Raw genomic sequence first — 15,040 nt, 5'->3', positions numbered from 1 at the left:
CAGGAGGCGTTTGTGAACATAAATTGTCGGTGGCTTTGTGAGACTTTGTAAGTAACAATGGGGTGATTTAATCTTCTTTGTAAAAGGTGTCTGACTTTTTGTTAATCCTTCAGGAAAAAAATCACCCTGGACTCATTGATTTTCTCAGCTAATAACTTGGTTATTCCAAGTAGAGTGTTTGAAAAGTTCTGAAGGTTTTTGTGTGTGTGTGTTTATACAGTGGGTAGTTCAACATATGATAGAAGTTTTTAATTCTTAATAAACTTTTTATAGGTCACCCGTGAAAACCTAATATCTCACCCTATTTGAAGTAAGGCATTCTCTACCTTTTAGAAATCACTCAGCCGTGATGCATTTTCTATGTCATGTGTCAGTTGATCAAAACTAAGATGGTTTTGTTAAACTATATTTTCTTGGTAAGCATACAATAGACATATGCTTATAAAAAACGATAGTTTTTCCTTCTTCTATTTCCCTGCCTGGTGGGGAGGGGGGGGGTCTCCCTCATCCCAACTCTGTTCTCCTTCTCCCTGACACTTGAGATCACTATTCTAAATAATATCTTCAATTATTTATGACCTATTCATAGATAATGAATGAGCAAGCATAGTACCCTGGCACATAGTAAACATTCAATAAGTGTTTGTTGAAAAAAGGAATATTTAAGTGTGGTATAAGCAGTTAATATTATTTGGGATATTGAATTTGTATCTATAAATTTATAAATGAGTAAATTTAACTTTCTGTAAATTTTTGATATACATACTGTGATATCCAATACTAAAGCTATTCATACGATCAGCTTGGGCTCTAAATATATTGGTTGTATGTTCATTTCCTCCTGATGTTTTTTTCCCACTTTTATGTTCTCTAGGGTAGTGGTTCTCAGAGTGTGGCCCCTGGGCCAGCAGGATCAGCATCCCCCAGGATTTGTTAGGAATGCAAATTCTTGGGTTTCATCCCAGGCTTACTGAATCAGAAGCTCTGGGAGTGGGGTGCAGTGATCTGTGTGGAAACAAGCTCTCCAAGTAGGGATGGCTTCATAGCCATGTGATTTGTGCAGTCACACAGGACTGGGGTTTTAAAAGAGCCTTGTGCTTGGTTTAATGGTTCTGCTGTCATCATCTTGGAATTCTTAGCAACAGGCCTACATTTTCATTTTGCTCTGAACCCTGCCATAATATACCCTGTCCTGATGCCAGGTGATACCCATGTAAACTCAGAGTTTGAGAACCTTCATCTTTGAGAAATATTCAGGTTCCCGTTGAGTATCTGATCAGTTGCTCATTTTATTATAAATTACAGCCTATCCAAATTTTTCTAAGCAAGTTGGTCCTCAGACAAGTTACTACTAAGTTGTGTTAACATTTCTCTTAACTTAGTAATCTGGGCTTTAGCAAACTTTTGGACATCTCCTGGCTTTCTATAGCAACTGCCCTATAGTGGCCAGAAGTAGAGAGTTCCTGACTTTTCATATCCATCTTGGACCTTCTTTTTCCTGGTTACCCAGAAAGTGTTCTTATAGCAACCTTTTCTGAGCCCATCTGGTACTGCCAAACGGTTAATCAGTTTTGTTTCCATAACAAATTATCCAGGTGTCTGGGTTTATGGGTGTTTAAAAAAAATCTCTCCACGTAGGGGTTGTTCACAGACATTGTTATATAACGTGGAATCAGTGAGTAGGTCAATTAGGGCCTCAATAGAAACAGATATTTCAAATTAAGATAATTCAAGAAGCATTTATTTACAAAGGAATTAATTCCAAAGGTATGGTATAGGGGAACAATTAGGGCTTGTGCAGGAACCCCGGGCTATAGCGGCAGAAATGTCACCATTTCTAGGCCCAAAGAGACAAGGGAAGGAGAGGTTCCCAGAACCTGTTAAAAGAGAGTCACATGGGGCTGCTTTGAGAGGGATAGTAACCTTCTGTCAAGGGACACAGCTAGTCTGAAGTGAACTCACAGGGAGGGAACCAGAGAAATAAACGTGCTGACTTCACTCTCCTCCCTGCAATCCAATTAGCTTAATTCTACTGGAAGCCCAAGGGCAGAGAGCACACTGATGTGACCTGAGTACATCAATCTGTGGGGAAGGAAGCAAGGAGAGAATGGAGATGGATCCAGAGGGACAAATGGAAAATATCTGGCATAGTTAATTCCACTCACCTCCTGGCATCTACTCTCAACCTTCTTTCATGTGAAAAGTTAGCATCCCCAACACAGAATGAAGTCACCTCAGCTCCTGTGTCATTGTGAGCCAATGTCAGTTATGTCATATTCCTATCCAAAACTTGAGCTACCACCAGTCTTGTAAGGTAGCAGAGGGTAAAAGGGAGAAAATAAATGATTTAGTGAAACAAGCATAACTGCTATAGTCCCCATCTCTATAGCTGGCCATGAAGCCTTGTTGGTAACCATGGTTTCCTTCTTCCATCACCTCTTGTACTATCCCCTTACCTTCTGCTGGCACTTCAGCTGGATAGGGTTCATGACTTCATAGGGTGATCCGTACCTTCTTTCCTGCAACATCTAAGTCCCTGATGGCCTGGACTTATTGGGTTACACTTTCATTTAAGGTTATCCCTGTGAATACTTGGGTTCTATATATCTCCTTCCTTTCACCCATTGCATAACAGAAATGGTGACACTTTTTCATTGGTTCAGTGGGATGAGAAGCTCAAGATGGCCATGGGACAATTTAAGCTTCTAATTGATCACACCATGATAATGTTCTTTGGTGGAAGCAACCTTCTTCTAGTGAGTTATTAGGTGGTTAAATGCGAGAGAGCACTCCCACCTCCTCTTCTCAGTTTCCTGATCCATGTATCCTTACTATAGGGGAGATGGCACCATATATTGACCTGTGATTTAAGACATATACTGCATTCCTTTAGGACAGCAACCCAGCCTTTTTGGGTGTTGTCCCCCTGCTTTGGTACTAAATCAGCATTTCTAGGTTATGGGCCCATTAATGGCCAAGTGTGTCTCATGGTTGGAGGTGATGTTGTACAGACTACCATGTGATAGATAAGGCATTGTGTATGTCTAAGAATTGTGGTCCTGGAAGAAGTGCTGAAGAGGAGAAGTTAAATCCATAAAGGGAAGATTGTATCCTGTTTAAGTCAAAGCACTGACCTCTTCAAAGTCAGAGAAGTCTAATGTCATCAGTATTTCCCTAGGTAGCTTGTTAGTCTACCCAGGGCTCAGTATTGTCCTTTGTTGTGGGCAGCTTTGGTACTTGGCTTGGTTGTAGTTGGATAAGCCTTGGTGAGAAGACTGTGTGACTGAATTGTGCATGGCCTCCATCCCTGACTGTGTGGCCAGTGAATTCCCTCTTCTAAGCAACCTAAAGATCATAAAACATGTTAACTCTGTTTATCACCTCCTACTTACATGTTCTTTTCCAGTAATTTAGTTATGCTTTTTTTGATTAACATTAGACATTGTTTTAAAAAAGTATATCATATTTTTATATTATATTAAGATTAGACATTATTTTTTAAAAACAGGCAATTATAAACAAACCTTTTTTATAAACAAAAATTTATTTTTATATAAAAATATATACAACAATATTTTTTAAAATAATATTCTTTGTTCATTTCTTCTTACATCTCAAACTTTCCTTCCTAGCTTATAATTCTTTCTTTTTAACATCTTTATTGGAGTATAATTGTTTTACAATGGTGTGTTAGTTTCTGCTTTATAACAAAGTGAATCAGCTATATATATACATATATCACCATATCCCCTCCCTCTTACGTCTCTCTCCCACCCTACCTATCCCACCCCTCTAGGTGCTCACAAAGCACCAAGCTGATCTCCCTGTGCTACTTGGCTGCTTCCCACTAGTTATCTGTTTTACATTTGGTAGTGTATATATGTCCATGCCACTCTCTCACTTCGTCTCTAGGTCCATCCACCTCACTACAAATAACTCAATTTCGTTTCGTTTTATGGCTGAGTAATATTCCATTGTATATATGTGCCACATCTTCTTTATCCATTCATCTGTCTGTGGGCACTTAGGTTGCTTCCATGTCCTGTCTATTGTTTTTATCATAAATGGATGTTGAATTTTGTCAAAAGCTTTTTCTGCATCTATTGAGATGATCATATGGTTTTTCTCCTTCAGTGTGTTAATATGGTGTATCACACTGATTGTTTAGCATATACGGAAGAATCCTTGCATTCCTGGGATAAACCCCACTTGATTATGGTGTTTGATCCTTTTAATGTGCTGTTGGGTTCTGTATGCTAGTATTTTTGTGACGATTTTTGCATCTATGTTCATCAGTGATATTGGCATGTAGTTTACTTTGTGACATCTTTGTCTGGTTTGGTTATCAGGGTGATGGTGGCCTCATAGAATGAGTTTGGGAGTGTTCCTCCTTCTGCTATATTTTGGAAGAGTTTGAGAAGGACAGGTGTTAGCTCTTCTCTAAATGTTTATTAGAATTCCCCTGTGAAGCCACCTGGTCCTGGGCTTTTGTTTGTTGGAAGAGTTTTAATCACAGTCTCAATTTCAATGCTTGTGATTGGTCTGTTTATGTTTTCTATTTCTTCCTGGTTCAGTCTTGGAAGATTGTGCTTTTCTAAGAATTTGTCCATTTCTTCCAGATTGTGCATTTTATTGGCATAGAGTTGCTTGTAGTAATCGCTCATGATCCTTTGTATTTCTGCAGTGTCAATTGTTACTTCTCCTTTTTCATTTCTAATTCTAATGATTTGAGTCTTCTCCCTTTTTCTTGATGAGTCTGACTAATGGTTTATCAGTTTTGTTTATCTTCTCCAAGAACCAGCTTTTTGTTTTATTGATCTTTGCTATTGTTTCCTTCATTTCTTTTTCATTTATTTCTGATCTGATCTTTATGATTTCTTTCCTTCTGCTAACTTTGGGTTTTTTTTGTTGTTTTTCTTTCTCTAATTGCTTTAGGTGTAAGTTTAGGTTGTTTATTTGAGATGTTTCCTTTTTCTTAAGGTAAGATTGTATTGCTATAAACTTCCCTCTTAGAACTGCTTTTTCTGCATCCCATAGGTTTTGGGTCATCGTGTTTTCATTTTCATTTCTTTCTAGGTATTTTTTGATTTCCTATTTGATTTCTTCAGTGATCTCTTGGTTATTTAGTAGTGTATTGTTTAGCCTCCATGTGTTTGTATTTTTTACATATTTTTTCCTGTAATTGATATCTAGTTTCATAGCGTTATGGTTGGAAAATATACTTGATATGATTTCAGTTTTCTTAAATTTACCAAGGCTTGATTTGTGACCCAAGATATGATCTATCCTGGAGAATGTTTTATGAGCACTTGAGAAGAAAGTGTATTCTGTTGTTTTGGGATGGAATGTCCTATAAGGATCAGTTAAGTCCATCTTGTTTAATGTATCATTTAAAGCTTGTGTTTCCTTATTTATTTTCATTTTGGGTGATCTGTCCATTTTTGAAAGTGGGTTGCGAAAGTCCCCTACTATGGTTGTATTACTGTCAATTTCCCCTTTTATGGCTGTTAGCATTTGCCTTATATATTGAGGTACTCCTATGTTGGGTTCATAAATATTTATAATTGTTATGTCTTCTTCTTCGATTGATCCCTTGATCATTATGTAGTGTCCTTCTTTTTTTTTTTCCCCCCCCACAGAGAAAAACACATTCATTTTATTTTGCAGTGTTTGCAGTATACTCACTTCGCATGTCTTTCCCCTCAGGGTTAGCTGGAGCCTCATAAAGTTTGGTAACTCTGAGTCAGCTCCAAAGACAGTATATTCCCCATCCACATCACACATCCCACATCCCACATCCCACATCCCACATCCCACATCCCACATCATACTTCTGGAAGGATGAAGTGGTCCTAATGTTTATACAGTTGAAAACAAAACCCAAGTCAGCATTCTGACAACATAACTCTTTACTGATCCATATGACATTTGCCATTTTACCCTTTCCCCTCACTGTGTCTTTAAGAAAATAAACTTTCCCAAAAATCCAATGACTATTTTCCAGCGCACCCTGATGTCTGCTGCCATAGGCCCATGTCCCTCTGCTTCATAACACTCAGCACAGTGAAGACTTGTAATTAGTGATTTACTGAATTACTCTGCCTTTCCCAGCAGAGTGTGAGCTCCACAAGCAAGGGCCGATTCCTCTTTTACTACCTGTATCCTCAGCACCAGGCATATAATGGTTGCCTAATAAACTACGTTGAGTTAAAGAAAACAAAAGCTAACCTTTAAAAAAATACCTATCATATGATAGCAGTTGGGGTGATGGTTACCTTTGGGGAAGACAGGTGGGTAGTGACTGGCAGGGGGCATGAAGGAGACTCAGGGTTGCAGTCACATTCTATTTCTTCACCTGTTTACCTGGGCACGTTCACCACTTGGTCATTTATTGAGCTAAACTTATGATCAGTGTACTTCCTGCACTGAAAGAGAACCTAGAGACCCTCTGATGCAGTGATTCTCTAGCCACACATCACTGGGGCATTCATTACAAGTGCAAACCCCCTGGTCTCCCACACCAGATCCTGACTCACTACGTCTTAGAGTAGGGCCCAGGGATTTGGATCTTTTAACAAGTCCTTCAAGTGATTCTGAAGAAGGTGGTCTACAGAGAACACTGAGCCTCTTATGTTCTAGATGAATGAAATGGAGGCCAGGGAGGGAGGAGACCTGCCCAGAGTGTTCTTCTGGTTAATGAGTATGCCAGGACTAGAATGAAGTTCGCCTTTGACCACTCCAGTGTTATTTCCATGATTCCATGCTAGAATAGCTTAGGACCCAGAAGGAATCTACCCTAAACCTCAGTGCCTTATTCCACTGAGCCCTTTGCCTTTTTACCCACACATTAGGTTAATTGTGGAGGCCCAGAAACATACCTGTACATTCATTAGGTATGCAGAACCAGGTACTTAAACTTAAGAGTTTAAATCATAGCTCCAATATTTACAAACTGTGTGACCCTGAGATAGTTATTTGTAAAATATAGCAGGGAGCATGTAAAATAATGTGGTCCCAGTAAATAGTATCTATAATTAATGCCATCTTAAAACATGGTGCTAAAGATACATTCTTCATTCGACTAGAGGGATATTCTCAAAGTGCAGTCCCCTACAATAGGATCACCAGGAAGTGCTTATTTAAAACAGATTTCTAGTGAATCAGAATCTCTGGGGTAAAACCCAGAAGTCTGCATTAATAAGCCAGCACCCCAAGTTCTTCCTCTACATATAAACTTTTGAGAAACACTGGACTAGGGCCATGGACAGAGTGCCTCTCGTCAATGAAAACACGTGTATCAACGAAAACCAGGTAGCACTGAACACTCTAACAATTTTCTGCTAACAAGAGGGAAGTGAGTGCCACCTACTGCCTTATTTTTATTTATTTATTTATTTATTATCATTATTTGATTTATTTTCTGGTGTGTTGGGTCTTCATTGCTGTGCGTGGGCTTTCTCTAGTTGCAGTGAGCGGGGGCTACTCTCCGTTACAGTGTGCGGGCTTCTCATTCCAGTGGCTTCTCTTGTAGCAGAGCACAGGCTCCAGGCGCATGGACTTCTGTAGTTGTAGCACACAGGCTCAGTAGTTGTGGCTCATGGAATCTGGAGCACAGGCTTTGTAGTTGTGGCACATGGGCTTAGTTGCTCCATGGCCTGTGGGATCTTCCTGGACCAGGGCTCAAACCCATGTCGCCTGCATCATCAGGCGGATTTTTAACCACTGCACCACCAGGGAAGTCCTGTGCATTAATTTTGTATCCTGCAACCTTACCAAAGCCATTGATTAGTTCTTGTAGTTTTCTGGTGGCATCTTTAGGATTTTCTATGTATAGTATCATGTCACTGGCAAACGGTGACAGTTTTACTTCTTCTTTACCAATTTGTATTCGTTTTATTTCTTTTTCTTCTCTGATTGCTGTGGCTAGGACTACTAATACCATGTTGAATAATAGTGGCAAGAGTGGACATCCTTGTCTTGTTCCTGATCTTAGAGGAAATGCTTTCAGTTTTTCACCATTGAGAATGATATTTGCTGTGCGTTTGTTGTATATAGTTTTTATTATGTTGAGGTAGGTTCCCTCTATGCACACTTTCTGGAGACTTTTATCATAAATGGGTGTTGAATTGTGTCAAAAGCTTCTTCTGTATCTATTGAGATGATCATATGGTTTTTATTCTTTAATTTGTTCATATGGTGTATCACACTGATTGTTTTGCATTTACTGAAGAATCCCTGGGATAAATCCCACTTGATCATGGTGTATGATCCTTTTAATGTGTTGTTGGGTTCTGTTTGCTAGTATTTTGTTGAGGATTTTTGTGTCTATGTTCATCAGTGATATTGGTCTATAATTTTCTTTTTTGTGATATCTTTGTCTGGTTTGGGTATCAGGGTGATGGTGGCCTTGTAGAACAAGTTTGGGAGTGTTCTTCCCTCTGTAATTTTTTGGAAGAGTTTGACAAGGATAGGTGTTAACCCTTCTCTAAATGTTTGATAGAGTTCGCCTGTGAAGCCATCTGGTCCTGGACTTTAGTTTGTTGGAAGATTTTTAATTGCAGTTTCAATTTCATTACCTGTGATTGGTCTGTTTATATTTTCTGATTCTTCCTGGTTCAATCTTGGAAGGTTGTAGTTTTCCAAAAATTTGTCCATTTCTTCCAGGTTGTTCATTTTATTGGCATAGAGATGTAGTAGTCTCTTAGGATGCTTTGTATTTCTGCAGTGTCTGTTGTAACTTCTTTTTCATTTCTAATTCTGTTGATTTGCATCCTCTCCCTTTTTTTTCTTGATGAATCTGGCTAAAGGTTTGTCGATTTTGTTTATCTTCTCAATGAACCAGCTTTTAGTTTTATTGATCTTTGGTATTGCTTTCTTTGTTTCTATTTCATTTATTTCTGCTCTGATCTTTGTGATTTCTTTCCTTCTGCTAGCTTTGGGTTTTCTTTGTTCTTCTTTTTCTAGTTGCTTTAGGTGTAAGGTTACATGGTTTATTTGAGATTTTTCTTGTTTCTTGAGGTGAGCTTGAATTGCTATGAACTTCCCTCTTAGAACTGCTTTTGCTGTGTCCCATAGGTTTTGGATTGTTGTGTTTTTGTTGTCATTTGTCTCTAGGTATTTTTTTGATTTCCTCTTTGGTTTCTTCAGTGATCACTTAGTTATTTAGCAGCATACTGTTTAGCCTCCATGTATTTGTGTTTTTTACTGTTTTTGTCTTGTAAGTCATTTCTAATCTCATGGTGTTGTGGTCGGAAAAGATGCTTGATATGATTTCAGTTTTCTTAAATTTTCCAAGGCTTGATTTGTGACCCAAGATGTGGTCTATTCTGGAGAATGTTCCATGTGTATTTTTCCACTTTCAGGTGGAATGTCCTAAACATATCAATTATTTTAGAGTGCAAGGCTGAGACTGGTTCAATTCCTCTCTCCGTAATTGAATTCACTCTGAAAAATGAATCAATCCTAAACTAGACAGCCAAGCAATAGTAAACGTTATTGGTAAGAGACATAAAAATAGTCATTATTTAAGCAAAATAAAACATTCTAAGTTAAATGGTTTTTGGAGTTTTAGATTAATATATCTAATAAACTCCTGTAGTTTCAAGTTACTACTAAAACAGTAAAGGAAAATATAATCTGTTGTCCACTGGCCTATGCCAACAGTGAAAGGAAAAACTGAACTACAGAATGCCCTAAAATACTACACTGAAACAATGTGCAGGGATGCTCCCCTCTACCACCCCCTCCCCCAGTTCCAGGAGAGAAATCAAGTGAAATAATAAGGACAAGCTTTTTTATCCTATAACTTTCTACTCAAGTCCAGTATCAAAACTGCCACCTGCAGGGCACAAGCTAGAAAGCTAACATTGCCTTCAAACAGCACTCAAAAAAGCCTTCTGAATTATATAGTGTGTCACTACATTTAAAGCTGACTTCTCCTTCCTAGTTGCCAATACAAAAAATATACCCAGAGGCTCAAGAGAGATGGGCAGAGCTTTATAAATATTCATGTAAAACTAGCAGTTGTACTTCATATTTCAGTAATTCAATGAGAAATCATAAGAAGCGTCTGTCTTTAATTTTTGTTGGTTTTAGGAAATAAATGGTAAAATATGTACACTGTGGAGTCTTAATACCCCCATCATAGAGTGTGAATGATGGTCCGGTTGCGAAGCTCCTGGATATACTCTTTGGCATGGGCGACTGCTGTCTTTGGTGCTTCAGGTGGAGGTGGAGGGCCTTCCACCAACTTCACAAAATAATGGCAAAAAACCTTCTCCATAATTCCAAAGCAACCTCTGCCGTGGTGCTGGATGCATTTCAGGTACTGGCCTCGCCCTGAGGTGGACTCAGCTATATATAAATTGGATCTGAATTCCACACTGTGTGTGGTCTCTCACTGACATGTCTTGTACTTCTAAGAGAACCTCTTTAATTATCTGGGCCCCTTTTTTGTCACTGAATTCCAGCTGAGCCAGAGCCTGGTCAGTGGACATTCCTCGTATCAGTTTTGCCAAATACCACATCTTGTCTTTGCTGTACTTTGTCTTCAAGAATGGTAGACTTCCCCAAGACCAGCTTCCCCCTCAGATTCTACATCCATAATGCACCCAGATGATCCATTATTACTGCCGCCATCCTTCTCCCTCTCTCTTAGGAAGCCTCCGAGTGTAGTGTCTTTCTTTGTCTCTTATAATAGTCTTTATTTTAAAGTCTATTTTTTTCTGATGTGAGAATTGCTACTCCAGATTTCTTTTCATTTCCATTGCATGGAATATGTTTTTCCATCCCCTCACTTTCAGTCTGTATGCATCCCTAGGTCTGAAGTGTGTCTCTTGTAGAGAGCATATATACAGGTCTTGTTTTTGTATCCATTCAGCCAGTCTTTGTCTTTTGGTTGGAGTATTTAATCCATTTACATTTAAGGTAGTTATCGATATGTATGTTCCTATTACCATTTTCTTAATTGTTTTTTTAATAAAGAAATTAGGTATTTTTATTTTTTTAATTTATTTAGTTTTTTGGCCATGCCGCACAGCTTGCAGGATCTTAGTCCCCTGATCAGGTATCTAACCTGTGCCCCCTGAAGTGGAAGCATGAAGCCCTAACCACTGTGCCACCAGAGAATTCCCTAGTTCTTAGTGTTGAGATGGAGATCTCTGAGAGAGCTTTCGCCATTTGATATTACATGGAGCCAGGAGGTCTCTGATGGACCAGTGTCCTGAACTTGGCACTCCCACGTCAGAGACACAGGCCTGACACCCAATCAGAGCACCAAGTCCCTGTCAGGCACACAGCTCAGAAAAAAAGGGATAAAAAAGAAAGAAAGAAACATAAAACAAAATAATTAAAATAAAAAATTATTTAAAATAAAAAAATGAAAGTAATTAGAAAAAGAAAGAAGGGAGCAACCAAACCAAAAAACAAATCCACCAATGATAGCAAGTGCTAAAAACTATAATAATAAGAAAAAAAAACCGGACAGACAGAACCCTGAGACAAGTGGTAAAAACAAAGCTATACAGACAAACCCACAAAGAAGCATACACATACACACTCACAAAAAGAGAAAAAGGAAAAAAATATATATCTATATATAAAAAGGAAAAAAAATGGAAAAGAACCACCAAATCAATAAACAAATCTCCCAATGATAATAAACTCTAAATACTAAACTAAGATAAACATAAAACCAGAAACAAACTAGATGCAGAAAGCTAGACCCCGGTCTACAGTTGCTCCCAATATCCACTGCCTCAATTTTGGGATGATTCATTTTCTATTCAGGTATTCCAGAGATGCAGCGTACATCAAGTTGATTGTGGAGATTTAATCCTCTGCTCCTGAGGGTGCTGGGAGAGATTTCCCTTTCTCTTCTTTGTACGCACAGCTCCCAGGGTTCAGCTTTGGATTTGGCCCTGCCTCTGCGTGTAGGTCGCCGGAGGGAGTCTGTTCTTCACTCAGACAGGACGGGGTTGAAGTAGCAGCTGATTAGGGGACTCTGGCTCACTCAGGCCAGGGTGACGGAGGGGTACGGAATGTGGGGTGAGCCTGCGGCGGCAGAGGCCAGTGTGATGTTACAACAGCCTGAGGCACACTGTCTGTTCTCGCAGGGAAGTTGTCCCTGGATCATGGGACCCTGGCAGTGGCGGGCTGCACAGGCTTCTGGGTGGGGTGGTGTGGATAGTGACCTGTGCTTGCACACAGGTTTCTTGGTGGCTGCAGCAGCAGCCTTAGCGTTTCATGCCCATCTCTGGTGTCCACGCTGATAGCCGCGGCTCGCGCCCATCTCTAGAGCTCATTTAGGCGGTGCTCTGAATCCCCTCCCCTTACGCACTCCGAAACAATGGTCTCTTGCCTCTTAGGCAGTTGCAGACTTTTTCCTGGACTCCCTCCCGGCTAGCTGTGGCGCACTGGCCCCCTTCAGGCTGTGTTCAGATCCCTCTCCCTGGGATCTGACCTCCGAAGCTGGAGCCTCAGCTCCCAGCCCCCACTGTCCCCGGTGGATGAGCAGACAAGCCTCTCAGGCTGGTGAGTGCTGGTTGGCACCAATCCTCTGTGCAGGAATCTCTCCACTTTGCCCTCCGCACCCCTGTTGCTGCGCTCTTCTCCGTGGCTGTGAAGCTTCCCCACCACCACCCCCCCGTCTCCACCAGTGAAGGGGCTTCCTAGTGTGTGGAAACTTTTCCTCCTTCACAGCTCCCTCCCAGAGGTGCAGGTCCCATCCCTACTCTTCTGTCTCTCTTTTTCCTTTTTTCTTTTGCCCTACCCAGTTATGTGGGTAGTTTCTTGCCTTTTGGGAAGTCTGAGGTCTTCTGCCAGCGTTCAGTAGGTGTTCTGTAGGAGTTGTTCCACATGTAGATGGATTTCTGATGTATTTGTGGGGAGGAAGGCGATCTCCACATCTTACTCCTCCGCCATCTTGAAGGTCCCCCCCTTGGCTTATAATTCTTTATACTTTTAGAAGTTCTTTTGGTGTAGATCTGTTGGTGATAAACTCTTCAATTTTTGTTTCTCTGAAAATGTTTTTATTTCACCCTCATTCTTGAATCAACTGGTTTCAGGTAGAAAGTTGTTTTCTCTCAACCATATATTTCACTAACTTCAAGGTTCTGCTGTTGCTCTGGAAACGTGTGCTATCTGGCTAATTATGAGTGACTAGCTTTCCTCTGTGATTGTTTTTACTCTTGCTACAATGTACGGATGTAAATTTTATTTTATTTATTCTGCTTCCTATATGTATGAATTCATATCTTTAACCCATTCTGTATAGTTCTCAGCTGTTCTCTCTTCACATATCACCTACCATTTGTGTCTCTCTTTATGGGACTCTAATTACATGTGTGTCTGTCCTCCATATTGCTTAACATCCCAGACTCACTTTCCCTCTTCTAGTGTCTCTGAGCTGTATTCTGGGTTATTTCTCTATTTATTCCTTCCAGTTCAACCATTCTCTCTTCAGTACTCTCTAATCTGTGACTAAACCCATTCATTGAGGTTTTTTTGTTTTTGTTGTTTCTCAGCATATCATTGAGTGTTTTTTTAATTTAATTTAATTTATTTTTTATACAGCAGGTTATTAGTTATCTATTTTATACATATTAGTGTATATATGTCAATCCCAATCTCCCAATTCATCCCACCCCTCCCATACCCTGCTTTCCCCTCCTGGTGGCCATACGTTTATTCTCTACATCTGTGTCTGTATTTCTGCCTTGCAAACTAGCTCATCATTGAGTTTTTTAGATTAACAATTATATTTTTTTGTCCTCCAAAGTCCAGAGTTTAGTTTGGATTTTCCAAATCTTCCTAGTTTCTTTTTGCATGCTTTTTTTATTTAATGCTTTTATTTATTTAAGCATTTTATAAACAGCTATTTTATAGTCTATAGTTAATAATTACAATATCTGAAGCCATTATGTATGTATATGTAAATTCACACTTATTCTCAGGTAATTCTACTGTCTTTCCCTCATTGATGATTAGTTTCCTTTTATGCTTGGTAATCTTTGTGGATTTATAAATGGCAAATATTAGTGGGAGCCATAAGTGACTAAAATAGAGATTCTTTTCTCCAGAGAAAATTTGTTTTGGCCTCTTCTGGGAGCAAGGGCTGCTACTAATCTAGGACCACTTAGTTCTTTTAATAATCCTGGTTTAATCAGGGCTTTCAGGTTAAGCCCCTCCAACTTGCCACTGGATTAGTCTCTCAGTTGTACAGGTGACCTTGCTATTTGCTCTCAGAGCAACCCCTGCTATTTATGTGGGCTTTCAGCACACTATTCTGGTTTCAGCTCAGTTTTGGAGTTTTGTTTGTTTATTTTAGTCCTTTAGAGGTTTTCCTTACTTCCCATGAGCCCAACAATGCAATAAAAATTATGTTTTGAAAGGGCCCTTCATAGCATCATAGTCAGCCATGATGCTGGAAGCAGAAGTTTCTTATTTCATATGCCCAATGTGCACACACTATCAATAGAAATAATTTCTAAAAAATCTTTAAATATTTTGTCTGTCAATCTTAATTTTACAATATTGCTGCATTGTAGGTTTTCCAGGATTTTCAGTTTAACCCATCTCCCTAAGATTTTCAAGTGAAATCCCATTACTGATTACCAAGGATATGCAAGATGGTTTACCATTTTTTCTTTTTTTTTTTTACTTAAAATTTATATTTATTCACATCTTGATATTCAGAGGAGACTTTATTTGAGTTGCTGTATTTTATGTGGAATCCAAGAAAAAGTAGGTTTGGGCCTGAATTACAGAGAAAATTACCTCCCCCTCCCCCCACTTTTTTGTAGCAATTAAGTGCTGCTTCTGAAGATCATATTACTTAAAAAAAATAGGCTTTTCTTTTTAGAGCAGTTTTAGGTTTACAGCGAAATTGAGTGAAAGGTACAGAAAATTTCCGTATACTCCCTGCCCTCACACATGCATAGCTTCCTCCATTATCAATACCTCCCACCAGAGTTCTACATTTGCTACAGCTGATGAACTTACATTGACACATCATGATCACACAGAGTCCGTAGTTTACCTT

At 39.3% G+C, this 15,040-nt stretch overlaps 1 protein-coding gene and 1 pseudogene across 1 annotated transcript in view; one reads left to right on the top strand and one right to left on the bottom strand.

The window, feature by feature from the left end:
• The window catches only part of ERC2 (ELKS/RAB6-interacting/CAST family member 2), an 823,240-nt gene that overhangs the window by 615,264 nt on the left and 192,936 nt on the right, over window positions 1–15,040 (top strand). The gene's annotated exons all lie outside the window — the stretch shown is intronic.
• LOC112400552 (39S ribosomal protein L22, mitochondrial pseudogene) lies at window positions 10,123–10,638 on the bottom strand (annotated as a pseudogene).

Source organism: Neophocaena asiaeorientalis, unplaced genomic scaffold (genome assembly GCF_003031525.2).
Source record: "Neophocaena asiaeorientalis asiaeorientalis breed wild unplaced genomic scaffold, Neophocaena_asiaeorientalis_V1.1 scaffold251, whole genome shotgun sequence".
Classification (NCBI taxonomy): Eukaryota; Metazoa; Chordata; class Mammalia; order Artiodactyla; family Phocoenidae; genus Neophocaena; species Neophocaena asiaeorientalis.
The sequence above is the reverse complement of the archived record's forward strand: the minus strand, read 5'-3'. Positions and strand labels throughout refer to the sequence as shown.